Genomic DNA, 27,953 nt, shown 5'->3' with positions numbered 1-27,953 from the left:
GACTTGAAAGACATGTGGGAACCCCCTTCCCCATCATGTGAACTCAGCTGCATTCCTCAGAGAAAGGTCAACAGGAAATGACCTCAAGAGACCTTTGACTTGACCTTAATCATGTTGACTTGAAGACTACTGAAGCTTGGCTGAGCACAATGGCTCACGCCTGTAATCCCAACACTTTGGAAGGCCAAGGCGGGCGGATCATTTGAGGTCAGGAGTTCAAGACCAGCCTGGCTAACATGGTGAAACCCTGTTTCTACTGAAAATACAAAAAATTAGGCTAGGCACAGTGGCTCATGCCTGTAATCCCAGCACTTTGGAAGGCCAGGGCGGGCGGATCCCAAGGTCAGGAGATCGAGAGACTACCCTACTAAATATATAAAAAATTAGCCAGGCGTGGTGACGGGCACCTACTGTTCCCAGCTACTCGGGAGGCTGAGGCAGGACAATGGTGTGAACCCAGAAGGCGGAGTTTGCAGTGAGCCGAGATCGCGCCACTGCACTCCGGCCTGGGTGACAGAGCGAGACTCCATCTCAAAAAAAAAAAAAAAAAAAAAATTAGCCGGGTGTGTGGCAGGCACCTGTAATCCCAGCTACTCAGGAGGCTGAGGCAGGAGAATCACGTGAACCCAGGAGGCGGAGGGGGCAGTAAGCTGAGATCGCACCATTGCATTCTAGCTTGGGCAACAAGAGCAAACCTCCATCTCAAAAAAAAAAAAAAAAATTACTGAAGCAAGATAATGGAGGGCAAAGAAATTCACAAAACATATGTATAATATATTATCAATTTGAAAAAAATACAGCATTCTCAAAAATGTAAAAATTAAGGAAACTGTGGGATATTGATGGTAGGGGAGGTTCAGGGGGAGAGCATAGGGGAATTCTGACTTCTGCTCGATTTTGCTGAGAACTTAAAACTGCTATGAATAATAAAGTTCATTTTTTAAAACTTAAGGAAAGAAAACAGGCTGGGCGCAGTGGCTCACGCCTGTTATACCAGCACTTTGGGAGGTCGAGGCAGGCGGATCACGAGGTCAGGAGATCGAGATCATCCTAGCTAACACTGTGAAACTGCGTCTCTACTAAAAATACAAAAAATTAGCCAGGCATGGTGGCAGGCGCCTGTAGTCCCAGCTACTCAGGAGGCTGAGGCAGGAGAATGGCGTGAACCCGGGAGGCGGAGTTTGCAGTGAGCCAAGATCACGCCACTGCACTCCAGTCCGTATGACAGAGCAAGACTCCATCTCAAAAAAAAGAAAAAAAAAAAAAAAAAAACCTTAAGGAAAGAAAACAAAATAAGGCAAATATAAGCCAGGCGTGGTGGCTCACTCCCGTACTCCCAGCGCTTTGGGAGGCCAAGTGGGTAGATCATCTGAGGTCAGGAGTTCAAGACCAGCCTGACCAAAATGGCAAAACCCTGTCTCTACTAAAAATGCAAAAAAAAAATTAGCCAGGCGTGGTGGCGTGTGCCTATAATCCCAGCTACTCAGGAGGCTGAGGCAGGAGATTCGCTTGAACCCGGGAGGTGGAGGTTGCACCACTACACTTTAGCCTAGGCAACAGAGCAAGACTCAGCCTCAAAAAAATTTTTAAATTTTAAAAACATAAGGCAAATACAGTCAGGTGCAGTGGCTCATGCCTGTAATCCCAGCACTTTGGGAGGCCAAGGCAGGAGGATCACAAGGTCAGCGGTTCGAAACCAGCCTGACCAACATGGTGAAACTCCGTCTCTACTAAAAATACAAAAATTAGCCAGGCATGGTGGCAGACGCCTGGAATCCCAGCTACTCCGGAGGCTGAGGCAGGAGAATCGCTTGAACCCAGGAGGTGGAGGTTGCAGTGAGCTGAGATCACACCACTGCACTCCAGCCTGGGTGACAACAGCAAGACTCTGTCTCAAAAAAAAAAACAAAACAAAAAACAAAAACAAAAAAACAAAAAAAACACAAGTAATAAAAAAAAATCCACAATGAACAAAGCAATAAAATTTTCAATGAAGATTTAGGTCTGACCCTGATCTTGCAAGATTTGCAAGATACATCTCCTCTCACCCTCACTGGCATACTCAGGGACACCTGTACTACAAGACGACCCCAAACTGTGCCTCCGAGAAGAGTGTGGACTCTGGGAAAACCTGATTTCGCTTGTTAGCTGTGTGACATTGGGCATAATACCATACAGTCTAAGCCTCGGCTTCCTGTCAAATGAATACCTTCCTCATTGAATGGGCAAGTAAAAATCTATGCGACATGGTGAGCACAGTGCCTCGCATGACACTAGCACAACACTGGCCGTGGGAATAGCACCCCATCAAGCAGCACAATTCCAAGGATGGGCCAGAAGGTGCTTCCTACGCTCTTTGCCATGCTCGTTCACGCACTAGACTTTCCAGCAATTTTCAGGAAATGGGTTTTGGCAGATCACTGGGATTTCTCTACCTTGAAGATAGACTTTTCTTATTTTTCTCCTCAATCTTTAGGACGGATGAACCTTCCTGGCCCAAAATTATGCCGGGGAAAGCAAGGAATGGACCAGCTTTCCCAGCTCTCCAAGGAATGGAGGAGCCATCCTGTCTAACTTCTCCAGGTGAACAGGCAGGTGCGGCCACAAATGGCATGACACAGACAGAAGACATAACCATCTCCGCCTTTCTCAGAATTTTCTTTCCTAACAGTGAAGCATGCCATTTTTTAAATAAAAAGAATCAAACCACCAGACAGTCTCTGAGCCCCTGCAGTCCTGGCTAAATTACCTATAATCCTGAGAAAAACCAACTGTTCCCTGTCCCTGGTCCCCTGCCAAAGGCTCTGAGCCTGACCTCAAACTCACACTTTGGGGTTTATTATGTGACTTTGGAGTTACTCTTCTCAAATGGTACCTAGAGCCTGAGTTCATGCTTATGCTACTCTACCTCCAAAACCAAAGCATTCCACTGACCTGGACAACCTTGATCTGACAACCTTGAACTTCTGAACTACAAATAAACTCTTTGGAATAACCGTCTCCCCAAGACGACCACCTCTCACTCAAGTATCATGTGCGCCTCTCTTACTTTGTTATGTGCCTTTGACACACTGGAATAAGAAAATGACCTTTGGGTAGATGGTTTCAATAGTACAGTAGGAACAGATCTGCAATGCATGTTCTGTAGCCAAAGTATGTCTCACATGACTTTTTATATGTGTGGCAGGCTTAGCTTAATCCACAGGGGAAAAAAATTTAAGGTTTTCCTTTTCATGCACTCCGAAAAAAAATAGTTTTCTCTTCTCATTGTAAATAACATGGCTTGGTAATTACAAAAGCAATAAAAATTTGTGGGAACTTTAGAAAATACAGAGAAGTTCAAAGCAGAAAATAAAAACCACTGGGATTAATCTCATGCAAAGAAACCATAAGTAACATCCTTTTCTCAATGCATATAAGTATATGTCATGTAGAGAATTTTAAGCAAACATGCTCATCTTTTAAGCAGCAAACTAACAGTATAATCACAAAAGAAGTGGTAAGTGACCCCCCCCCCCCCAGCCACGGGAGGGACAAGGAAGAGCAGTAACTCAGAACCTCATCCTGCAGAAGTCCAGGGGAGGCTACATTTTACAAAGGAATGTACAGAAATAATTTGTGATGACGTTTACCGCTTAAGAGAGTTCATCTTAAACATATTTATTGAGCACCTACTATGTTCCTGGCACTCTGCCAGGCATTAAAAATGCAGATGTGTAAAATACTTAAGTAGAAGTTGCTCTAAGTGAGGAAAAACTTCCTGAGCTTCTGTCTGTGCTCTGCCAATTACACGCTGTGTGACCTTAGGCACACTTAACCTCTCTGAGCCTTCATTTCCCTCTCATGTAAAATGAGGATAAAAATCAGGGTGGTTGGGCTGTTAGAACTCAGCCTAGGACTTCAAACGTTCAGTAAATGTTAGTGCTCAAATAACCAAAATGAGTGGGGAGGAGAGTAAACACGCCAGTAAAAGCACGGAGGGTCCACACTGGCACTGGGGAGGAGACATTAGCCTTAGGGAAGGCTTCTGGAAGGAGGCAGGCAGGGACTGGGTGAATCTCAGAGCAGAGAAGGACTTGGTGGAAGGCCGGGGCAGTGGCAGACGGGAAGATGTGACAGAGGAAGGCTCTGTGGCTTGTAGAACGTCACCTAGACGAGCATGGGGGAGGGGGACTGATCAGAGGGAAGAGGGAAGTACAGGAGGCTGGGAAAGAAAACGGGGCTAAAACACCAGGTTTCTTCCAGCCAGGCTCATTATCAATTCCAGCAAAACAGTAACATGATTTCACACAATGATCACTTCAAAACCACAACTTTTCTTGACTACTCAAATCAACTCAAAGGGTGCTGATTCACACATTCTAAAACTACTTTTACAAGTGAGCATTTTCTAAAATCTCCATAAAGAGGTGGTGATGCAGTGGGGTGATCCTTCATGTCCACTCTGCAGACATGCGAAACTCATCAATAATGTCTCTCAGCGTCCTTCCGGCATGACCCAGCAGACCTCAAATTAGGTATTTCTTATTTGGGGGTATTACTGAAGACTAGATGAGGAATTTGGGTTTTGCTAATTCGGTGACTGGCTTACTCCTTGCAGGAAAGGAAAACATAAATAAAAGCATATATAGATTCTAGGCCAGGTGCAGTGGCTCACGCCTGTAATCTCAGCACTTTGGGATGTCAAGGCAGGAGGACTGCTTGAGCACAGTTCGGGGCCAGCCTGGGCAACACAGCAAAACACCGTCTTTTTAAAAAAATAAAAATTTAAATTTAAAAAACCCAGATTCTAGTGGGGGCCAGGTACAGTGGCTCATTCTAGCACTTTGGGAGGCTGAGGCAGGAAGATCGCTTGATGCCAGGAGTTCAAGACCAGCCTGGGCAACATAGCAAGGTCCCATTTCTACACAAAATTTAAAAATTAGCCAAGCACACTGGCTCATGCCTGTAATCCCCCCACTTTGGAAAGCTGGGGTGGGAGGATTATTTGAGCCAGGAGTTCAAGGCTACAGTGAGCTATGATTATGCCACTGCATTCCAGCCTGGGAGATGGTACAAGATCTTATCTATAAAAATAAGTGAAAGAAGCTGTGTGACTAAGACTTTTACTAAAAAGAACGTTATTATAATTTAATGTTTATCTTTGTTTTTATGCTTACACACAGTTCAGATTCAAAGCTTTATAGTTAAATAATACATATAACAGCTACCACGTCTTAAGTCTTTTATAAATTGCCAGAGTATGTTTTTATATCTTATCTTTCATTCTCAAAAGAAATTCCAAATGGCCAAAATTCCAAATCTTAAAAAACACTGATCACAAGGACTTTTATAATTAGTTATTTAGAATCCATTATTTGTATCATAATGGGCATTATTCAGAAGGTATTATTTTTATTTTTAAAATATAGGAGGAAACAGGGATTCAAATGAAATGACTTGCTCTAGACAACGCAACTTTTGAGAAGTAGGGCGGGTATTTGAACACAGCTACCTCAGGGTCCTGTGGCAGCCAGCTTCCAAGATAGCACTCAATGATTCTTGCCTCCTGGCATCCACACTTTTGTGTAACTGCCTCCCCTTAAGTCATGGCTGGCAGTAGGCCCAAGAATACTGTGGAAGTAACAGTATATAACTTCCATGGCTGGCATATCAGCCATGGCGGGGCCAGGCACAGTGCCTCACCCCCATAATCCCAGCACTTTGGGAGGCCAAAGCGGATGACAACTTGAGCTCAGGAGTTCAAGACCAGCCTGGGCAACATTGTGAGACTCCCGTCTCTACATAGATACAAAAATTAGCCAGGTGTGGTGGTACACACCTGTAGTCTCAGCTACTTGGGAGGCTGAAGTGGGAGGATCACTTGAGCCTGGGAGGCAGAGATTGCAATGAGCTGAGATCACACCACTGTACTCCAGCCTGGGTGACAGAGTGAGACCCTGTCTCAAAAATAAGTAAAATTAAAATTTAAAAAAAAACACAGCAGTTTCGCCTTGGTTTCCTCATGGTTCACTCACTCTGGGAGAAGCTAGCCACCATGTTGTAAGGTATTCAAGCACCCTGCCTAAGGAGCTTATCGGGCTCCTTGGTAGCAGACCCCACAGTCCCAGTTGACTTTTTTTTGAGTTTCGCTCTTGTTGCCTAGGCTGGAGTACAATGGCGCAATCTCAGCTCACCACAACCTCCGCCTCCCGGTTCAAGCGATTCTCCTGCCTCAGCCTCCCGAGTAGCTAGGATTACAGGCGTGAGTTACCACGCCCAGCTAATTTTGTATTTTTAGTAGAGATGGGGTTTCTCCATGTTGGTCAGGCTGGTCTCGAACTCCTGACCTCAGGTGATCTGCCTGCCTTGGCCTCCCAAAGTGCTGGGATTACAGGCGTGAGCCACCGCGCCCGGCCCCATTTGACTTTTCCAAAAAATAGAGATGGGGTCTTGCTATGCTGCCAAGGCTGGGAACTCCTGGGCTCAAGCGATCCTCTCCCCTCAGCCTCCTGAGTAGCTGAGACTACAGGTATGTGCCATCATGCCAAGCTCCTAGCTGACATCTTTATCGCAAACTTCCAAGCCAGAACTGTTCACTGAAGCCACTTCCAAACTCCTAACCCACAAAAACAGCAAAAGATAATCAATATTTAGCATTGTTTCAAGCCACTCAACTTTGGGTGTAATGTGTCATGCAGCGATAGATAACAAAGGCATGCCGTGGCGCCTGCATTCTTTTCTCCACCTTCACAAGGCCTTGCAGTTGCTTCGGTAATTTTATTTTTGAATGATTATCCCTATATATTCACATAGAGAATTAACAAACTAGTTACTGGAATTAAACCTACATGCCCCATCAGGTCTTTGAGATAAGCACCTACAGGACTGACATCTTATTTATTCCCGCTGACACTGTTCCATTCTGGGCCTGGAGACTTTAGACACAAATTGCTCTTTCCAATCCATTCCTTCAAAACGCAGGCAGCCAGCAAAGCTCCTCCAGTCTTTCTCTGTCAGAGGGTCCACGAAATTATTTAGTCACATCTTCAGGTAAGCCCTTCTTAAAGATGTTTTTCTCTATACTTTTTTTTTTGGTTAAAAAAATATATATAACCATGATGAGATACCACTACACACCTATTAAAATGACTAAAAAATGCTGATGATACCAAGTGCTGGTAAGGATTTCACTTCTAGCTATTTGTCCATGAGAAATCAAACTTCGTCCACATCAAAACCTGTGTGCGAGAGTTTGTAGCAGCTCTATTCATAATTGCCCCAAACTGGACACAAGTCAACTGTTCTTCAGTAAGTGAATGGATAAACACACTGTGGTACATCCACATGATGGATACTAACTAGACAGCAAAAGTGAGTGAGCTATGGGAATCACAAACACATCAGGCTGAATGAAAGAAGCCAGTCTCAAAAGGTTACAAATGCTAAGATTCCATTTAGATGACATACTGGAAAAGACCAGACTCTAGTTAGTGACAGAACAAAGATGGGTGGTTAACAGGGGCTGGGGATGCAGCACAAGGGAATGTTCTGAGTTGACAGAAATGTCCCCTAGAGTGACTGTGGAGTTGGTTACACAAATCTACACATTAAAACTCAAAGAAGGACAGGCATGGTGGCTCACGCCTGTAATCCCAGCACTTTGGGAGGCCGAGGCGGGCGGATCACCTAAGGTCAGGAGTTGAAACCAGCCTCACCAACGTGGTAAAAGCCTGTCTCTACTAAAAATACAAAAATTCGCCAGGTGTGGTGACAGGCACCTGTAATCCCACTTATTTGAGAGGCTGAGACAGGAGAATCACTTGAACCCGGGAAGCGGAGGTTGCAGTGAGCCAAGATTGTGCCACTGCACTCCAGCCTGAGCAACAAAGCAAGAGTCTGTGTCAAAATAAATATGTATGTATATTTTTAACGTTATTAAATCACTTAACTTTTCTTCACAGATTCACTAAAATGTTTGTCTCATTTAGAAAATCTCTGGTTTCCCCGATATCCTGATATTTCCAAACAGCTCACTCCACTTGGATCCATCTTGGCCCCTGCCAACACCTGATATTAGAGAACCAAAAACTCCAGTAAGATTACAAAGGAAGATCACAAACCCCTGATTAATAAGTTCCTCACAAAGTTCCTAACAATATTAAATGTGCAGACAGATGCTATTCGAGATTGACAGAAATGGCTGGCGCTTCCCTCATTTTTTTTCTTGAAGAAATGAAGCAATACTCTCAAGTATGTTCTGTAACCCAAACTGCCATATAGTAGATTCCAAGCAGATGCCGTGCAAGGCCAGCTTAAAAGGAGGTGAAATTCACGTAGACTCAGTTGCATGACTTGAACACATTATCAAACATCTAAAGTTCTTACAAAGAGATCATCTCTAACAGTGATTTGATATGACTTTAAGTCACTTTCCACATAATTAACAGGTAGAAATCAGTTTTCTCATAGAAAATACTAAATAGCAGATGAAAGATAAAGTCTCCCAATTAATACATCAGTCATGATGCTTTAGATGGCACTAACCAAAAACCCCAACTCAAGTAGGATGAGAAAGTAACTTCACGTATTTTTTGGTATCCTAAACCAGATTAGTATTTAGCATGCTAAGCTCAGGTGCAGAAGATCTAAATGACTCAATGATGCATTTATGGACTCTGGTTCTACCTTTCAGCTCCGTCACCCTCTTGCCTGCTTCAGGTCTAGTAACAACATGGCTGCTGTGATTCCAGGCATCACATCTAGTCTTTGGGTCTCTTTTTAAGAGCACACAAACATTCCCCAGAATCCTCTTCAAAGACCTCCCAGATGCTGGAGGCTTCTGGGAAAAATTTTGCTCAATGAGAAGCCTATGCTGCTACTGACCTGGTAACAACAAATGTGTGAGAGTATGAAGCTTGGAGCTGCAACTGTCATTAGGTATAATGACTAATTAGGCTGCAGCAGTCTAATTAACCACGGGCCAACAAGTCCAAGTGCAAAAATCAACATGCCGAGGGGCAGCAGAGTAGAAGGACAGAATGCATCTGGGTCCTTGATGATATTTTGGGCTGAGACATGGACTGGGAACCCCTTTATTACTTGAAGCAACTCAGTATTTGATGGCTGAAACTGCTATTAGTCAGACATTCTGCCACTTGCAGATAAATGTACTCTTAAATGTCCCCTTGAGGTTTTAGCGAAAGAGCATTGATAACTTGTCCAACATCAAAGATGGCCAGGCATGGTGGCTCCCACGTGTAATCCCAGCACTTTGGGAGGCTGAGGCAGGTGGATCACCTGAAGTCAGGAGTTTGAGACCAACCTGGGCAACATGATGAAACCCCTTCTCTACTAAAAATACAAAAATTAGCCAGGCGTGGTGGCGTGCAACTGTAATCCCAGCTACTTAGGATGCTAAGGCAGGAGAATTGCTTGAACCCGGGAGGCGGAGGTTGCAGTGAACCAAGATTGCGCCACTGCACTCCAGCCTGGGTGACAGAGTGAGATTTCTTCTCAAAAAAAAAAACAAAAGATGAAAGATATGAAGGGCAGGTTTGTCTGGCTTCAACACCTATACTCCAAATTCTTGTCACCTTTGATATTATCCTATGTCTTCCTTATTCTAAAATGTCATAGAGAGTGTATATTTCACACATTTTAGCTCAAATCAACCAATGTTTATCACTGGGCTTCTATGGGCAAGAATACCAAAAATTAGAGAAACGTACTTCCTGACCTTACAATTTTTGTTCTTTGGCCCAGAAACTAAGGAGAATACATTAATAAAAAGATACAATTACTACCAAAACAGAGAAACTAATGTCCCCCTCTCCAGAGGGTTTACATTCCAAGACTCCCAGTGGATACCTAAAAACCGCAGATGGCACTGAACCCTACATATACTCTGTGTTCTCCTATACTTACATACCTGTGGTAAACTTGAATGTATGCAGTAGGCACAGTAAGATTAACAACAACTAGTAATAAAACAGAGCGACAATATACTGTAATAAAAGTTATATGAATGTGATCTCTCAAAATATCTTAATGCACTGTACTCACCTTCTTCTCATAATGAAGAAGGGACAGAGTGCGATGCTATGAGATTTCATGGCGCTACTCATAACAGCACACCGTTTAAGACCTGTGAATTGTTTACTCAGACTGTGGTTGACCGTGGGTAACTGAAACTGCAGAAAGCAAGACTGCAGAGCTGTGTATCTGCCACACTAACCTCTTTTTAGAATGTTACAGCTTGCTTTTGCCCAGGGCACCCATTTTTCATTCATTTCCAAAACATTTTTTCCCATAATCCTTCTGTGGGAACAAGAACAAACACAACTCAATTTGGGACTTTTAAAATCTATTTATTTGATCATAATGTTACACACTTATTTGCTTATATTTTCAAATTAAGCAGGTAATTTTTTCTTCATCTTTAGGTTTTTTCCAACTCCGTTTTAGTTAGATAAGAACAAAACTGTTCCATCGCCATCCAGTAAATGGAGCCTGACCTCTTGAAAGGAGCAATATGCTCTTTTTCTCTTGCCTTAAAGACAAGAAATGTGCTATTTTTCCAACACTGAATATATTTCCTGACGTTAAATAAGTTCAATAACTAGACCATATAAAAATTTTCCTAATAACTTTTGCCTTTCAAAAGATAATTTAAAAACGAAAAGGAAAAAATAGGTTGGGTGAAAATATTCATACTATATAGATCTTTACAAAGGATTTATACACAAAATATATTAAGAACTCCTACAACTATAAGATGACATTAAGAATGTGCAGTTTGCTGTATATCAAGTATACTAAGTAAAGTCATATAAAACAATCTGAACAAAAAAATTAAAAACAGTAAAGATCTGCCGGGCGCAGTGACTCATACTTTGGGAAGCCGAGGCAGGCGAATCAGTTGAAGTAAGGAGTTTGAGACCAGCCTGGCCAACATGGTGGGCCAGGGTTCCAGGGATGGGTTTCAACCCCATCTCTACCAAAAATACAAAAAATAGCATGGTACATGTCTGTAATCTCAGCTACTTGGGAGGCTGAGGCAGAAGAATCAGTTGAACCTGGGAGGCGGAGGTTGCAGTGCACCAAGATTGTGTCACTGCACTCCAGGCTGGGCGACAGAGTGAGACTCTGTCTCAAAAAAAAAAAAACAACAAAAACCTAACAGACACTCACAAAAGAAGATATACAAATGGTCAATAAGTACATGAAAACATTTCATTAGTTATCAGGAAAATATAAAACAAAACCACAGTGAGATATCACTACATAGCCACTAGAATGGCTACAAGGAAAGACTGAGTATTTCAAGTGTTGGTCAGGATTGGAGTAACTAGAAGTCTCATACGTCACTGGTGGGAATATAAAATGGTGCCAACGCTTTCTTACAAATAGCTTATTACAAAGTTATGCACACCCTTAAGACCCAGCAGGAAAAATAAAAAACATATCTCTACACAAAGATTTGTTCACAAATGTTCACAGCAGCTGTATTCATGATAGCCAACACTGAAAACAACTTGAATGGCCAAAGGTGAATAGATACGCAAGTCATAGCATATCCAGCCACTGAAATATTGCTGAGCAACAGAAAATAAACTAATAAAGAAAATGGGAAAGACAGTAGTATGGGAGCAGGGAAGAGGAGCAGAAGAGAGGGGGAGGAGAATAGGGAAGAGAGAGAGGAATAAAAGTAAAGGAGAGCCAGGCTGGTGGTTCATGCCCATAATCCCAGCACTTTGGGAGGCCGAGGCAGGAGGATCACTTGAGCCCAGCAGTTCAAGACTAGCCTGGGTAACATGGCAAAACCCCATCTCTAGTAAAAATACAAAAAATTAGCCAGGTGTGGTGGTGCTTGCCTGTAGTCCCAGCTACTTAGGAGGCTGAGGTGAGAGGATCACTTGAGCCCAGGAAGTTGAGGCTGCAGTGAGCCGAGATCATGCCACTGCACTCCAGCCTGGGCAACGGGAGTGAGACCCTGACTAAAAAAAAAAAAAAAAAAAAAAGTAAAGGAGAGAAGAAATACCTAGACATGTCATAGCCAGACTGCAGAACACCAAAGGATCTTAAAAGTAGCCAGAGAGAAAAGACAGATTACTTACAAATAATTAGACAGCAACAGGAATGGGACCAGAACACAGCTGATTAATACAGGAACAATACAGAATTGCACAACTAGATACATTTACCATTCAAGAACAAAGATATCTAAGACATGCAAAAACTGAAGTTACCACCAACAGATGCTAACAGAATTTCTAAAAGATGGATCTCAGGAAGAAGGAAAATGTATCCCAGAAGGCAAGCTTCAAAGTACAAAAAGGAACGGTGAGCACATTCAATTTACAGACAAGTACTATATAAAATACGTATAATGTCAAATTTGGGGGAGGTTAAGAAATGAGAAGGCTATATAAAAGAACAGATGCCAAAATGCTAAGGTAGGAGTCAGTAACAGACGGTAGGATTCAAGTTTGTTTTACTTTCTTCTTCATGCTTTTATTGTTTTGTTTTGGTTTTTCTTGAAACAGAGCTTCATTTTTGTTGCCCAGGCTGGAGTACAATGGCCGTAATCTCAGCTCACCACAACCTCCACCTCCTGGGTTCAAGCAATTCTCTTGCCTCAGCCTCCCGAGTAGCTGGGATTACAATCATGTGCCACCATGGCCGGCTAATTTTGTATTTTTAGTAGAGACGGGGTTTCTCCATGTTGGTCAGGCTGGTCTTGAACTCCCAACCTCAGGTGATCCACCCGCCTCGGTCCCCCAAAGTGCTGGGGTTACAGGTGTGAGCCACCTCACCTTACTGTCTTTTTTTAAAAGGAACCTCTGTCTTTTTACAATCTGACTCAGCTTTAAGGATTAAATTGCTGAATCAGAATGAAATGAAAAAAAATCAAATATCAAACTGCCAGAACTGCAATCTATCATTTCTAATAACAAGTTTCCTTTAAAAACTCTAAAGACTAATTTGAAGGGATGGTAAAAACTGGATTTATTATTCATTCAACAAGGATTTACCAGACTGGGCAATATATTGGTGAGACTCTCTAAGAAAAAATTTTTAAAGAAAAAATTAGCTGGGTGCAATGGCATGCGTCTGTAGTCACAGCTACTTGGGAGGCTGAGATGGAAGGATTACTTGAGCCCAAGAGGTCGAGGCTGCAGTGAGCCATGATCACCACTGCACTCCAGCCTGGTGACAGAGTGAGACCCTCGTTCAAAAAGAAAACAGAACACAAGAATTTATCAAGGGTTTGCTATATTCAAATACTATACTAGATCCTAAGTGAACAAGAACAAAAACTGAAAGTCATCATAATACTGGAATTTTAAGTCTTCTAATTGATAATTTATGCAAAACATTTCGTCAAAAGTCTGCACATAAAGTGAAGTTACTCTTGTGGTCAGAGGTTATTATCATAATTGAGAGTTAAAGGCAGTCTAGTGTGGCCTGAGGCTTTTTTAAATGTATGAACAAATATGACAGTCTTACATATGAAATTCAGTGTAAATGATGAATTCCCACATTAATTGCAAGTCTTGAAGTTTGTCTATAATTTCCACCCACATTAAACTAAGAAAACTTACAATCCGAGTTAACAGTTTGCAGGCAGCACTGAGCATGCCTCAGTTTCAGTGTCGCTGGATTAGTATCAAAAGCTTCAAGCATGATATTTTAGTAATGTATCAATTATCCACTTCTGCTCAAAGTATCCACTTGGCCAAACATTTTTAACTAACTCAAACCAGGGCAAGGGCATCCTATACAAGTTTTGCCAGTTTTAAATACACGTTTTCTGGGGGCTTCTTGATTAAAAACAAAGGCTGCATTTGGCAGAACGGGACTGGAGAAATCAGGATTTGAAGTAACTTGAATGAAAACCATTTGGCACTGATCTGCCTGGCCATGTGGAAGTGGTTAAGGAGGTAACAGCCTACCTAAGTCACCACGGCTGAAACAGAGAGAAAGAGGACTGCCACCCAGTACCACCACAGAATAAACTCTGACACTAAAAGGCAAGAAAAGTTGATCCACTGCTTCCCATTCAATAGCAAGGCTTGGAGAGGCTCCTTTCAATCAAAAGCAGCAAATAGGAGAGAGACTGCCACAAGCGCCTAAGACCCCACACCCTCCCCTCCCAGGCAAGTGGTAACCAATACAGGGAATACCTGTGCACCCAAGGTAGAAAGACTCTAGCACCTGCATTACAGGATTATATCTGCCCCTCTTATCTGTAGCACCTTCAGCTGGTGAGGAAAGTGCATTTCTTAAAAACACTAAGCAGTTATCTGCAATAAGTAAGGCCAGTTACAAAGGGCTTCTTTAAAATGTCCAGTCCACCATGCTATCAAAACATCAGGCAAGGCCGGGCTCCATGGCTCACGCCTGTAATCCCAGCACTTTGAGAGGCCGAGGCGGGCAAATCACTTGAGGTCGGCAGTTCGAGACCAGCCTGACCAACATGGAGAAACCCCCCCCCCCCATCTCTACTAAAAATACAAAATTAGCTGGGCATGGTAGCGGATGCCTGCAATCCCAGCTACTCGGGAGGCTGAGGCAGGAGAATTGCTTGAACCTGGGAGGCAGAGGTTGCAGTGAGCCAAGATTGCACCATTGCACTCCAGCCTGGGCAACAAGAGCAAAACTCCATCTCAAAAAAAAAAAAAAAAAAAAAAATCAGGCAAGTACAGTACTTACAAATCCATAGAATTTCTCTTATCCTCTGGGAAAATCACAATGCCATTTTTCCTAAGTCTATTCTGCTTGCAGAAACCAGCTTTTTATCCTTTCTCTAGTATTCTCGAATCCCCCCCAGGGTGAAAAGAGTTCTTTTTTCTGATATTTATCACAAGCATCCTCCTCCTAACTATTACACTTTTCCAAATGAATTAAGCTATTATATGTTCAATAAATTAAATGAGTATAAGCTTCACTGTTTAAAAAAAAAAACTACCTCTTTCAATGCTATATTTAATTTGTATCTTTAACCAAAAAGCAAAACAAAACAAAATTTCCTTAGGCAGTTTCCTTTTTTTTGTTTTTTTTTTGGTTTTTTTGAGACAGAGTCTCACTCTATCGCCCAGGCTGGAGTGCAGTGGCCCGATCTCAGCTCACTACAACCTCTGCCTCCTGGGTTCAAGTGATTCTCCTGCCTCAGCCTCCTGAACAGCTGGGATTACAGACGCCTGCCACCATGCCTGGCTAATTTTCGTATTTTTAGTAGAGACGGGGTTTCACCATATTAGCCAGGCTGGGAACTGGTGATCTCAAGTGATCTGCCTCGGTCTCCCAAAGTGCTGGGATTACAGGTGTGAGCCACCATGCCCAGCCCCCTTGGACAGTTTAATGAAAAGTGAAACAAAAACATTCCTCCAGGTTCCTTGCAAACTCAGGATAATTTTGAGGTGAACGCAATAGCCCAGTAAGAAACTTCTCCGGGATAATTATTTTAAGATCTTCTTTGATAAGTTTGGCTACAAAGTTAGCATTCTATTATGAACCAAGGAATAAATCCATCCCTGTATCAATTCAAGGAAGATAATATCACTATGAAAGGGGGCATTATAAACCAAACTTCCAAAGGATTCCCACAATGACAGAACTTCTCAATGAAACACCACACCCCAAATAACGGGGGCGGGGGGGGGGACAGGATGCGGACACCATAGAATCCCTGCCTCTAGGAGGCACAGCTACCTGCACACCAAGTATTTCTAGTTTCCCGTTCACATAAAAGAAACAAGTAAGAGATTCTGGGAGGCACTGGGCTAGGAAGGCATCTACTCGCTGTCTCCACCAACAATTCCCTCAGTAAAGCAGCCACTGCCCAATAATGCTTCTATTTATTTTACCCAGAAGCAGATCTATTAGCCAGACATTCTAAAAACACAAACGCTTCGCTGTGCTTGGAGTAACTCCAATATTGATGCCTTGCTGCAGAACGATGCTGCAGGAATATAAAGTGAGCCATGTGCTAGCTGTACCCACTTATGAAGCACACTGTCAGAAACTGTCACATCCTGGAGGCCAACCCATCCGAAAGACTGAGAATAAACCCCCTACAAGAACACTGTGGAAGGAGGGAGCAAGCCAAAGAGAGGATGAAGCAGGGCCCTCCTAAAGTCTCCGGAACAACGAAGCCAATTTTTAAGGCAACTCCCCTAAAGCTTTCAGGACCAGAAAGATATTTCTTTCTCCTCCCCTTGTTCAGACTGAATAAGAAAAGCAAGACAATGCTGGAGGATGTTCTGAAATGGGCTCCGCAAGTCACCACGTGCAAAGCAAATTAAACGGAATCCAGTGCTAGGCCAGGGTTTGGCTCAGAAGATGCTGCCTACTGGAAGGAGAGGGGCGCCCAGAGGTTTCCATGCAGAGGCCAGGGCTGGGCGGTCAAACCTGGTAAACTGACAAAGAGAACGGCCTTAACAAAATAAACTAAAACGACCATAGGCCACCGGTACTCCCCAGGGCTGGGAGAGAGAGGGAGGCCGAGGCTGCTAAACTGTTCCAGATGAGAAGCAGGCTCTCCCACGTCTCCACGAGCTGATCAGACACCAGGGCCTCGCTTCTTTGTGAGCCTTGGCTCCCTCCTTTCTGGGGAACACTACTCGATCCCCAACAGCCGCTGGTCTCCAGCTGCCACAAACGAGATCCAGACTCATTACAGGGAACTCATATTTCCCCCCTCAAATAAAACCACACACACACACACACACACACACACACACACAGTCTCTGGGGTCCAGCCGGATCACACAGCTAAAGTTTCCGGAACTTGAATCGTAAAACCACAATCCGAAGTTGTTTGGAAATGCTCGCTGCAAAACAATCTGTCCTTTGCTTTAAAAAATAAAAAATAAAAACTTTGCCCTGCATAAAGGCAGACAGTAAAGAGAGACACAAATCTAACTTGGGCAGAGGGTGTGTTCCTCTTTGTCACCCGCCGGGAACCTCGCGCCGCGCGTGGGCGAGCGGCGGGCACCCGGCGGCGCGGTGGCAACCACGCCAGCGGCCACCTCCCCGGCCCGCAACCGGCCTCACGGGCCGAGATTGCGGCCCGAGGTCCGGAAGCGGCGTCCGGCGCTGTCAGCGGGCGGGTAGGACGGGAGGAAGCGGGGGAAGGGCGCCGGGGTCGGGAGAGGCTAGCGGGGACCGGCGCGGAGCCCCGCAGCCCCAGGTCGGCGGAGGTGAGGGGAGAGGGGCGCAGGGGGCGGCGCGGAGCCCCGAGGCCCCCGAGCTCCTGCGATGGTGGCCGGGGCTGCCCGGGCCCGGCCCGCCGCCCGACTGCGCGGAGCAGGACCCCGGGGACCACGCGCCCACCTTCGCCCGCGGCCCCGGCCGTGCGCTGCGGGAGCCTGGACTCGCACAAGTTGCAGCCCGCGGCCCGGACCCCGCCGGCCCCCGCCCTCCCGCCGCGGTCATTGTTCACCGCGCGCCTCCTACCTCCACAGCGCCGGCGGCTGCGGCGGCTCCCTCTCCCGGCTCGTGCTCCGGGCTCGGCGGCTCCCAAGCCTCCGGCGGCCGAGGGCGCGGCGGCGCCGGCTATTAATACCCGCGGGCGGCGGCGGCGGCGCGGGCGCGCTAGCGGGGCTGGCGGTGGCCGGCCGAGGTCCGAGCCATCAAAGGTGGCGCGGGGCGGAGGGGAGGGCGGAGCAGGCGGGGTGGGTGGGGAGCGGGCTCCGGGTCGCCATGGCCGCCTAGACGCCGGGGCCAGCGCCACTCGCGCAAGGAGGAGCGGCGCTAAGCGGGCGGCGGCCGCGTCCCCGCCCCGCGCCCCAGCCGAGCGCCCGCACCGCTGCGCCCGCGCCGGACCCGCCGCCTCCGAGGCCGGCGAGCGGGAAGTGCTGTGGCCGCCGCCCCTCCCCGGGTCTGGGCCGGCCCCTCGGCGGGGGGAGGCGGGCGCCGCGCAGCCCGAGCGGCGGGGACGCGGGAGAGCCACAGCCCCCTCCAGCGTCCGGGCCCGCGCCCTGCGCCCGCCCCGCTCCGCTCGGGCAGGTGCGCCCAGGGGCCTCCTGAGCCCAGCGCGCCACCGGGGATCTGCGCCTCTCTTGGGCGTCCAGCCAGGGCCGGGCTCCGCGCGGCGCTACCAAACCGAGCGCGGGGAGCGCCACCGGCGAGACGCGAATCCGGCCGCTGTGGCGAAAAACGAACCGGGGAGAGCGGGAGACGCGTGCACGGCGAAGCCGGGAGCGGCAGGCGGGCGGTCAGGGGCTCGGACTCTGCAGGTCGCTTTTTGAGGTCCTGCCTGGGGCTGCTTCGCCTGCGACGTCGCGCGGGGAGGACCGTCTTCAGGGACCCACCGAGCCCTCCCCTCCCCCGGAGCCACAGGCACGGGCTTCCGGCACCACCCCGGGCTGCACGGGACTTAAGCTCGGGGGAGCGGCGGCCACCCCGCGCCCGCCCACGTCCTGGGCCAGCGCCCTCCGCCGGAGCGAATCCCATGACAGTTCCCGCCCGCCCAGCCTCGGGGGACAGTGCTCTTGGGGAATGGGTGGGCGAGGTTAGGAGTGGCTTGTGGTGCTTGAGTGCCTTCGGGGTTTCGGGAACTCCACGGAGCGGGGAGCAAGATTCAGGACCCAGGAGGCAGCGATCTAGGGGCACAGTCATCGTCCCCACACAGCAGCTGCCGCGTTACCTTCTCCACCCCCTTCTGAGCCTCCAGTCCTCTCTAAGCGTGGCGGGAAGAGGCCTAGGGCGCAGCAAGTGACGCTCTGCCAGACCCGGGGCTAGCGGATTCCGGCCTTCGGAGGCCACTGGCTCAGAACCCTGGGCCTTTTGCGTCTTACAGGAGTTCCCTGACCTCAAACCCAGAGGGCGGATTTCACGGGAGAGGCCTCAAGTGAACTCACAGCTGGACAGGAGCAGAAGTGGAGTGTAGGGACCCTGACAGAAGGGCGGGTTGAGACAAGAACAGGGGTCTTGGAAGTAGGGGGTGCTTGTGGGCAGCTCCCAGGGAGGGGCAGAGATTTAACACTTGCAGATTTGGTGGTCTGTGGTTAAAGAGAAGAAATGGTGGGTTTGAGGCTTGGCTCTGTCAGCCCAACCAGCTGTGTGTCACATCAGATTTTTTTCTGCCCGTGATTCTCTAAGTGTGGCTCTCAGACCACGACCAGCAGCAGCAGCCCCTGGAAACGTCAAGAAATGAACACTGGGCCCCATCCCCGACCTACCTAATGAAACCTTAGCAAGCAGGGCTTGCTCATCGCGCAGGGCTAAAGGACTCTCAGGCTCTAGCCCCAGAGCTGCCGATTCAGTAGGTTTGGGGTGGGGCCTGAGAGTTTGCATTTCTAGCAAATTCCCAGATAGTGGTGTTGCTTTGGTCCTGGGATCACACTTGGAGGCCCACAGTGTTAGGACAGTGGGTCTCAAACTCATGGAATCACCTGCGATTAAAAACCAACACCCTGGCTGCACCCCAGCCAAATATATAAAGATTCTAACCCAGGCATCAGCATCAGCAAAGTTCCGCAGGTGATTCCAACGTGTAGTCAGGTTTGAGAACAATTGTTGTAGGCTGCTTTTTAAACTCTAATGTATACCTGAATCACCAGGGAATCTTGTTGCAATGCAGATTCTGATTCAGTAAGTCTGAGACTGTTTCTGACAAGCTCTCAGGTGTTACTTGCTGATCCAGGTGGATCACCTGAGGTCAGGAATTCGAGACCAATCTGGCCAACATGGGGAAACCCCGTCTCTACTGAAAATACAAAATTTAGCTGGGCGTTGTGGTGCACGCCTGCAGTCCCAGCTACTCAAGAGGCTGAGGCATGAGAATCGCTTGAACCTGGGAGGCAGAGGTTGCAGTGAGCCGAGATCATGCCATTGCACTCCAGCCTGGGCAACAAAGTGAGACTCCGTCTCAAAAAAATAAAAATAATAAGAGCAAAAAAATCATAGAAAGCACAGAAAATTAGAAGAGTGACATTTTCCCGGTCACCCTCTTTGCAAGACCAACATTTTCTACATGTTACAGCATTTCTTTCATAGTCTCTGCATGTCTAGAATTAGATTTAGTTGTGATCTTAAAACTACTTATAATAACACATATTGATCATATTAATCAATATGATCATAATACATAACATCCCATGCTGCCTTATCTCAACATTATCAACATTTGTGAAGGTGACTTAAAGGAGCAAATCTGAGGTTTGCAGGCTGAGGGCAGGAGCCCATGGGGAGAGAGTTAATGGGGGAAAAGAGAGGGGAGAAGGGGCAGTTCTGGGAATCTAGTTAGAGAGGTTATAAAGTGACGGGGTCACACTAGAGAACTTCCTCCGTTTCCTCCCAGTTCTCACCAACATTCTGCGATTGGTACCTAACCTAATAGGAAGTACTGTTTCTTTTAAGAGAGGGTCTTGGCGGGGCACTGTGGCTCAAGCCTGTAATCCCAGCACTTTGGGAGGCCGAGGTGGGCAGATCACGAGGTCAGGAGATCAAGACCATCCTGGCTGATGCGGTGAAACCCCATCTCTACTAAAAATACAAAAAATTAGCCAGGCATGGTGGCCGGCGCCTGTAGTCCCAGCTACTGTGGAGGCTGAGGCAGGAGAATGGTGTGAACCTGGGAGGCGGAGCTTGCAGTGAGCTGAGATCGCTTCACTGTACTCCAGCCTGGGCAACAGAGAGAGACTTCATCTCAAGAAAGAAAAAAAAAAGTCTTGCTCTGTCGCCCAGGCTGGAGTGCAGTGGCACAAACATAGCTCACTGCAGCCTCAAACTCATAGGCTCAAGTGATCCCCCTGCCTTGGCCTTCCAAAGTTCTGGGATTACAGGCATGAGGCCATCGTGCCTGGCCAGAAAGCACTTTTTAAATTCCTCTCCCTGAAAAGCCAGGGGTACTTGGCCTGGAAAATCCTCAACCTAGAAAATCAACTTCTGAAAAACTTAGGTGTTTGTCACTGTGTGTCATTTATGCTTAACTTTCAGAATATAAAAATGTATAATCCCCCTAGATCCCCCTTTTATCCCAAGCTGTGGCATGGGTTGTTTAAAAATCTTTTTGGATTAAGGAATCACCCTGTTCTTAACAATTCCTCTTGTTAATTTTAGCTGTTTTACTGTAAAACGTGTGTACATGTCAAGAAGTTAAGCAGTATAGAAGAGTATGAAGTAGGCCGGGCGCGGTGGCTCAAGCCTGTAATCCCAGCACTTTGGGAGGCCGAGATGGGCGGATCACGAGGTCAGGAGATCGAGACCATCCTGGCTAACACGGTGAAACCCCGTCTCTACTAAGAAATACAAAAAATAGCCGGGCGAGGTGGCGGGCGCCTGTAGTCCCAGCTACACGGGAGGCTGAGGCCGGAGAATGGCGTGAACCTGGGAGGCGGAGCTTGCAGTGAGCTGAGATCCGGCCACTGCACTCCAGCCTGGGCGACAGCGCGAGACTCCGTCTCAAAAAAAAAAAAAAAACAAAGAAGAGTATGAAGTAAAACCTAGAAGGAACCCTTCCTGCATCCCTAATCTCGCTTCTTAGAAATAATTTTCCCAACAGTTTTTACAGTCTTTCAGAAATTTTCTGGTCATATACAAAAGTGTGTGGAGGCATGTAAATCTTTTATATTAAGAGATCACGTGTCACAGTGAAACACCACTTTTTATTTCATAGTTAGCACCCCTTCAACATATCACCTTTCAGGGAATCTGGGTTTAGGGTGATGCTGCTCTCTGGACATGACAGTATGCACTGTCAGTAACTGAGGCAGCCTGTATTAAAACCCAAGGCGGAAAGAGATCTGCTTGTAGCATTTGTGGTGGGCTCAATCTGTGTAATCCCCCTGCCTTGAGTGTGACCTAGTGACTCACTGCTAATGGATGGAATACAGAAAAGGAAGGCAATGTCACTTCCGTGATTAGGTCACAGAGCACCGTAACTTTTTTTTTCTTTTTCTCTTTTTTTTTTTTTTTAGACTGAGTCTTGCTCTGTCGCCCAGGCTGGAGTGCAGTGGTACAATCTCAGCCACTGCAACCTCTGCCTCCCGGAGTTAAGCAATTCTGTGCCTCAGCCTCCTGAGTAGCTGGGATTACAGGCGTGCGCCACCATGCCCAGCTAATTTTGGTATTTTTAGTAGAGATGGGGTTTCACCATCTTAGCCAGGCTGGTCTTGAACTCCTGACCTCGTGATCCACCCTCGTCGGCCCCCCAAAGTGCTGGGATTACAGGTGTGAGCCACCACACCAGGCCCGTAACTTCTTACTGATATGGTCTTGCCCTCTCATTTGCTCGCTTTGATGAAGCTGGCTGCCATGTTGTAAGATGTCCTATGGAGGACCAACAGTGGCAAGGAACAGAGGGAAGCCTTACTCCAACAGCCCTGGAGGCACTGAATTCTGCCAACAACCATGTAATACAGAAGTCCTTTCCAGCTGAGACTTGAAGTGATGTCAGTGTCATGAGGAACCCAAAGCCAGAGGACCCAACTAAGCAATTTCTAGAGTCTTAACCCATAGGAAGCATGAGATGGTAAGTGTTCTTCTATGCCACATTTTGGAATAACCTGTTTTGCAGCAATAGATAACACAGCATAATGTGGTAGGAGGAAGAATATTAGGATGAGCAGTTTCAAAGTCGTGTCAACAGGAAGAATATGAATCTCCTTGTGTAGTTGGTGGGAAATCTTGGGATTTTGAGCTCAATTTCAGCAGCCCTTAATGGAACCAGCAGAAACTGAGCTACAGAGAAAGCAACTGACATGAAATAGACATCTGAGGTTGGAGAACTTACAAGATATTAGTTGGGATCTGGAGGTGAGACCTTATTCTTCTGCAAAGAATCAAGACCTTGGAAGGGAAGGGACCGTACTTCTGGTGACAGAAACCAGATGGAGAATAGCTTAAGGAGAGAGTGAGGGAGGTAGAGGATAGGAATCCCGGGACTATCTGTGTGGGATGTCTTTGGTTCAAAAAACAGTTGTATATTAAGATTTGGTAGATATTGCAAAATTGTACTTCAAAGACACTGCAAAAATTTATTCTTCCACTGGGCGCGGTGGCTCACTCCTGTAATCCCAGCACTTTGGGAGGCCGAGGCGGGTAGATCACGAGGTCAGGAGATCGAGACCATCCAAGCTAACACGGCAAAACCCTGTCTCTACTAAAAATACAAAAAATTAGCCGGGTGTGGTGGCGGGCGCCTGTAGTCCCAGCTACTCAGGAGGCTGAGGCAGGAGAAAGGCGTGAACTTGGGAGGCAGAGCTTGCAATGAGCCAAGATCACGCCACTGCACTCCAGCCTGGGCGACAGAGCAAGATTCTGTCTCAAAAAAAAGAAAAAAAAAATGTATTCTTCCACTGCAGAGATTTTACAACATGGCCACAAATTATTGTACACTCCTCCCACTGAGAGGTCAGATCTATGTCTATGCCCTTTGAATCCAGACAGGCTTGTGACTGTTGCAGTCAATAGAATACAGTGGAAGTGATGTGACTTTCATGGCTAGGTCAGAATAAGCCATGCTGCTTTTAACTTGTTCTTTGCATACACTTGTTCTTGGAAGTCTGAGTGGCCATGTAAGAAGTCCCAACAATCCTGAGACTGTCATACTCAAGAGGCTCATTTGGAGATACTCCATTTGACAGTCCCAGATGAGCTGGTCTTTCAACCATCCCATCCCTCGTGTCAGGACATGAGTGAAGAAGCCACCTCAGAATGAGTTCTTCAGCTCCCACTGTCCCTGTTCCTAGCCATTCCAACCACCCAAACTTTTGAGTCATACCAGCTAAGGACACCATGGATGGAGAAGAATCCTATGTTCTTTCCAAATTCCCAGTCCAATAAACTGGTAATTTCATGCCATTAAGCTTTGCATGACTTACTATGGAACAATAAATGAACCCCCTAACCATGCTTGAGAATAATCATTCTTTAGCCCACTTTGGATATTGGCAAACTTGGCAAACTTAATATTTGTCAGTCTTTTTTTTTTTTTTTTTTTTTTTGAGACAGAGTCTCACTCTGTCACCCAGGCTGGAGTGCAGTGGTGCAATGTAGGCTCACTGCAATCTCTGCCTCCTCAGTTCAAGCGATTCTCCTGCCTCAGCCTCCCAAGTAGCTGGGATTACAGGCTAATTTTTATACTTTTAGTAGAGACAAGGTTTCACCATGTTGGCCAGGATGGTCTCAATCTCCTGACCTCATGATCCGCCTGCCTCGCCCTCCCAAAGTGCTGGGATTACAGGCATGAGCCACCACACCCGGGCATATTTGTCAGTCTTACAGGCAAAAACAAAATCTCATTATTTAAAAAATTATCCATTGGCGTTTATCCATTAACTGCCCTTCATGTGCTTTGCTCATGTTGCCATTGGGTTGTTTATCTTTTTTCATTAACTCTCAAAATGTTTTATATGTTAAGGAAATTAGCCCTTGCTGTCATGTAGTGAATATTTTTTGTGTTTTTTAGTACGGTACTCTTTTTCACAACAAGTTCTTAATTTTTGTATTGTCGGATTTGTTGGTGTTTACTTTTATGATTTCACATTTTTGCATCATGCTTGGAAATGTCTTCCCTATGCAAGATGTTTTTAAAAATCATCATGTTTCTGTACTTTAATGTTTTTTTATATTTTATCATTGATCTATATCTTACTTATTTTGGCATGAGAAATGAGACATGCCTCCAACATCTTTTATCCAAATGGCTGAGCAGATACCATTTGAAAACCCATCTTACTTTCATCTTCCATACCAATTTAAAATGCCAACTTTGTCCTACCTTAGGATCCGCTTTTCCACAAATATTCTTTTCTACTCATCTGCCTATCCCTGTGCCAGTTACCAAAATGTTTGTGTTTATGGCTTCATAATGTATTTTACTATCTGATAATGCTTGTACCCCATAATTATTGTTAATTTCAAAAGTTTTCCCAACTAGTCTTACATGTTTGTTTTTCCACATGAATTTTATTTTATGTTTTAATTTTTTTTTTTTTTTTTTTTTTTTTTGAGACAGTCTTGCTCTGTCGCCCAGGCTGGAGTGCAGTGGCACAATTTTGGCTCACTGCAACCTCCACCTCCTAGGTTCAAACAATTCTGCCTCAGCCTCCCAAGTACCTGGGATTGCAAGCGCCTACCACCATGCCCAGCTAATTTTTGTATTTTTAGTAGAGACAGGGTTTCACCATCTTGGCCAGGCTGGTCTTGAACTCCTGACCTTGTGATCCACCCACCTCAGCCTCCCAAAGTGCGGGGATTACAGGCATGAACCACCACGCCCAGCCCCACATGAATTTTAGTATCATTTTGTTAAGTTCTGAAAATAATCATATTACAATTTTGATTAGAATTGCTGACATTTTGGGCCAGGCATGGTGGCTCACACCTGTAATCCTAACACTTTGGGAGGCCGAGGTGGGTGGATCGCCTGAGCTCAGGAATTCGAGACCAGACTGGACGATGTGGCAAAACCCCGTCTCTACTAAAAAAAAAAAAAAGAAAAGAAAAGAAAAAAAAAATTAGCTGGGTATGGGGGCATGCACCTTGTAGTCCCAGCTACTTGGGAAGCTGAGGCACAAGAATTGCTTGAACCCGGGAGGCAGAGGTTGCAGTGAGCCAAGATCACACCACTACACTCTAGCCTGTGACAGAGTCAGACTCTGTCTCAAAAAAAAAAAAAAAAAAAAAGAGTGCTGAGATTTTGACCTTCAACTTCAACTTCTTTGGACTTGTATTATTATTTCCATTTTACAAAGGAGAAACTGAGACACAGAGAGGCTAAGTAATTTACTCAAGGTCACACACAGTACACAGTCAAGAAAGAGATTCAGACTCAGTCAAGCTTCAGAGGCCACTCTCTTAGCCGTGATCCTGTGTTGTGCCTCCATATTCAAAAATCTAGGACAACTGGAGAAAGTATTCAAAATGCACTTTTTTAGGATAGAAAGTAGGATAGGATAAAAAGTAAAGACTTCAGGTCATTTATTTTTCACTTCACTTTCAAAAGGAGAACTTTAGGAGGGAAGCAAAAGAAGGTCATAGACTGAAATCATTTTCAGTCCGGCCTAGGATCTTGCCCTTTGATTCTCAGAGAATGAAATGATACATAAAGGGAAGGTATGTCATTGTTGATGACTACCTGAAGTATTTTTGTTGTCCAAAAATGCATTGAGCACCACACACCCAATAAGAAAGCTAAAATTTGGTTGGGTGCAGTGGCTTACACCTGTAATCCCAGCACTTTGGGAAGCCAAGACAGGTGGATCACCTGAGGTCAGAAGTTCGAGACCAGCCAGGCCAACATGGTGAAGCCCTATCTCTACTAAAAATACAAAAAAGTAGCCAGGCGTGGTGGCAGGCGCCTGTAATCCTAGCTACTTGGAAGGCTGAGGCAGGAGAATCACTTGAACCTGGGAGGTGGAGGTTGCAGTGAGGCGAGATCACACCACTGCACTCCAGCCTGGGCGACAGAGCAAGACTCGGTCTCAAAAATAAAATAAAAAGGCTGATTGATAGATATGTGACGAAAGAAGATTAAAATTTTAATAGAATTATGGTGGTGACTAGAGGGACATTCACTGTAAAATTCAACTTTGTTGTATGTTTGAACATTTTATAATAAGATGAATTCTACTCCTAGGTATATATTCAAGAGAAATGAAAACATGTCCACAAATTCATATGAGCATTATTCAAAGTAGCCAGAAAGCAGAAACAACCTGGAAACCCATTAAATGATGAATGGACAAACAAAATATGGTATATCTATTCAATGGAATATTATTTGGCAATAAAAAGAAAGTACTGACACGTACTACAACATGGATAAACCCTGAAAACATCGTAAGTGAAAGAAGCCAGACACAGAAGACCTTATTGTATATGATTCTATTTCTAGAAAAGATCAAGAGTCAGCAAATCTGTAGAGACAGAGTAGAGATTGCCAGGGGCTGGGGAGTTGGAGGAGAATGGGAAGTGAATGCTAATGAGTACAAGGATTCTTTTTGGAGTGATGAAAATGTTCTAAAATTGTGGAGATGATTGTGAAACTCTGAATATACTAAAAGCCTTTGAATTTTACACTTTTTTTTTTTTTTTTTTAGATGGAGTCTTATTTGGTAACCCAGGCTGGAGTGCAGTGGCATGATCTTGGCTCACTACAACCTCCACCTCCCAGGTTCAAGTGATTCTTCTGCTTCAGCCTCCCGAGTATCTGGGATCACAGGTGCATGCCACCACGTCCAGCTAATTTTTGTATTTTTAGTAGAGACAGGGTTCACCATGTTGGCCAGGCTGGTCTTGAACTCCTGACTTCAAGTGATCCACCAGCCTCTGCCTCCCAAAGTGCTGGGATTACAGGCATGAGCCACCGTGCCAAGCTGGATTGTACACTTAAAATGCATAAATTGTATGGTGGGTAAATTTTATAGTGTGTGAATTATATCTCAATAAAGGTGTTAAAAATAAAATGTCAGAAAAAATATTACATTCAGCCCTATTATCACCTGATTAATTGCCGTATCACCTACAAATTTCTTGCTTTAAATGAAAATAAAGATCATCATAAATTCAAATATATTCTGTGTATATTAACACAAATTTCTTAAGGAATTTCTAAATTCAATTCATGGTATTAATCTTTGATTCATCAAAGTGGTTCTAACTGGAGGACTCTAATATTCTCTCAAATGTCTTTTTTTTTTTTTTTTGGTAACAATGTCTAGTTACAGATGGCTCAGGATAGACTCACATGGTATTTAAGGCTACTAAAGTCAGAGAAGTCAGAGCAAGAGTAAGTAAATGCTTAAACACTGCCCTGCTGGTCACTCCAGAGCCCTGTGAAGTCCCAGAGGGAGAAAGAAAGAGACAGAGCTATGACAGTGCATGTGAAATGAGGAAGTTATTCTTTAAACAAGCCACTGGTTCTCAAACTTGGGTGCATATTGGAATGGCCTGGGGACCTTTGTTATGCACTGATGCCTAGGTGCTCCTCCCCACCCAGAGATCTTCATGTAGCTGGT

At 45.6% G+C, this 27,953-nt stretch overlaps 1 protein-coding gene across 3 annotated transcripts in view; it reads right to left on the bottom strand.

The window, feature by feature from the left end:
* FARP1 (FERM, ARH/RhoGEF and pleckstrin domain protein 1) overlaps positions 1–18,266 on the bottom strand; it is a 303,375-nt gene extending 285,109 nt beyond the window's left edge. The window contains exon 1 of one of the 3 annotated variants that reach the window (XM_017951379.2): positions 18,151–18,266. The gene's annotated coding sequence lies outside the window, so the exon portion shown is untranslated. Of the gene's footprint in view, positions 1–17,442; positions 17,845–18,150 lie in introns of those variants that run through there. The other 2 variants (XM_009192114.4, XM_003914027.5) reach the window with 2 other exon arrangements.
* Between the last annotated feature and the right edge of the window lie 9,687 nt (positions 18,267–27,953).

This window comes from Papio anubis, chromosome 15 (genome assembly GCF_008728515.1).
Source record: "Papio anubis isolate 15944 chromosome 15, Panubis1.0, whole genome shotgun sequence".
In the NCBI taxonomy this organism is placed as follows: domain Eukaryota; kingdom Metazoa; phylum Chordata; class Mammalia; order Primates; family Cercopithecidae; genus Papio; species Papio anubis.
The sequence above is the reverse complement of the archived record's forward strand: the minus strand, read 5'-3'. Positions and strand labels throughout refer to the sequence as shown.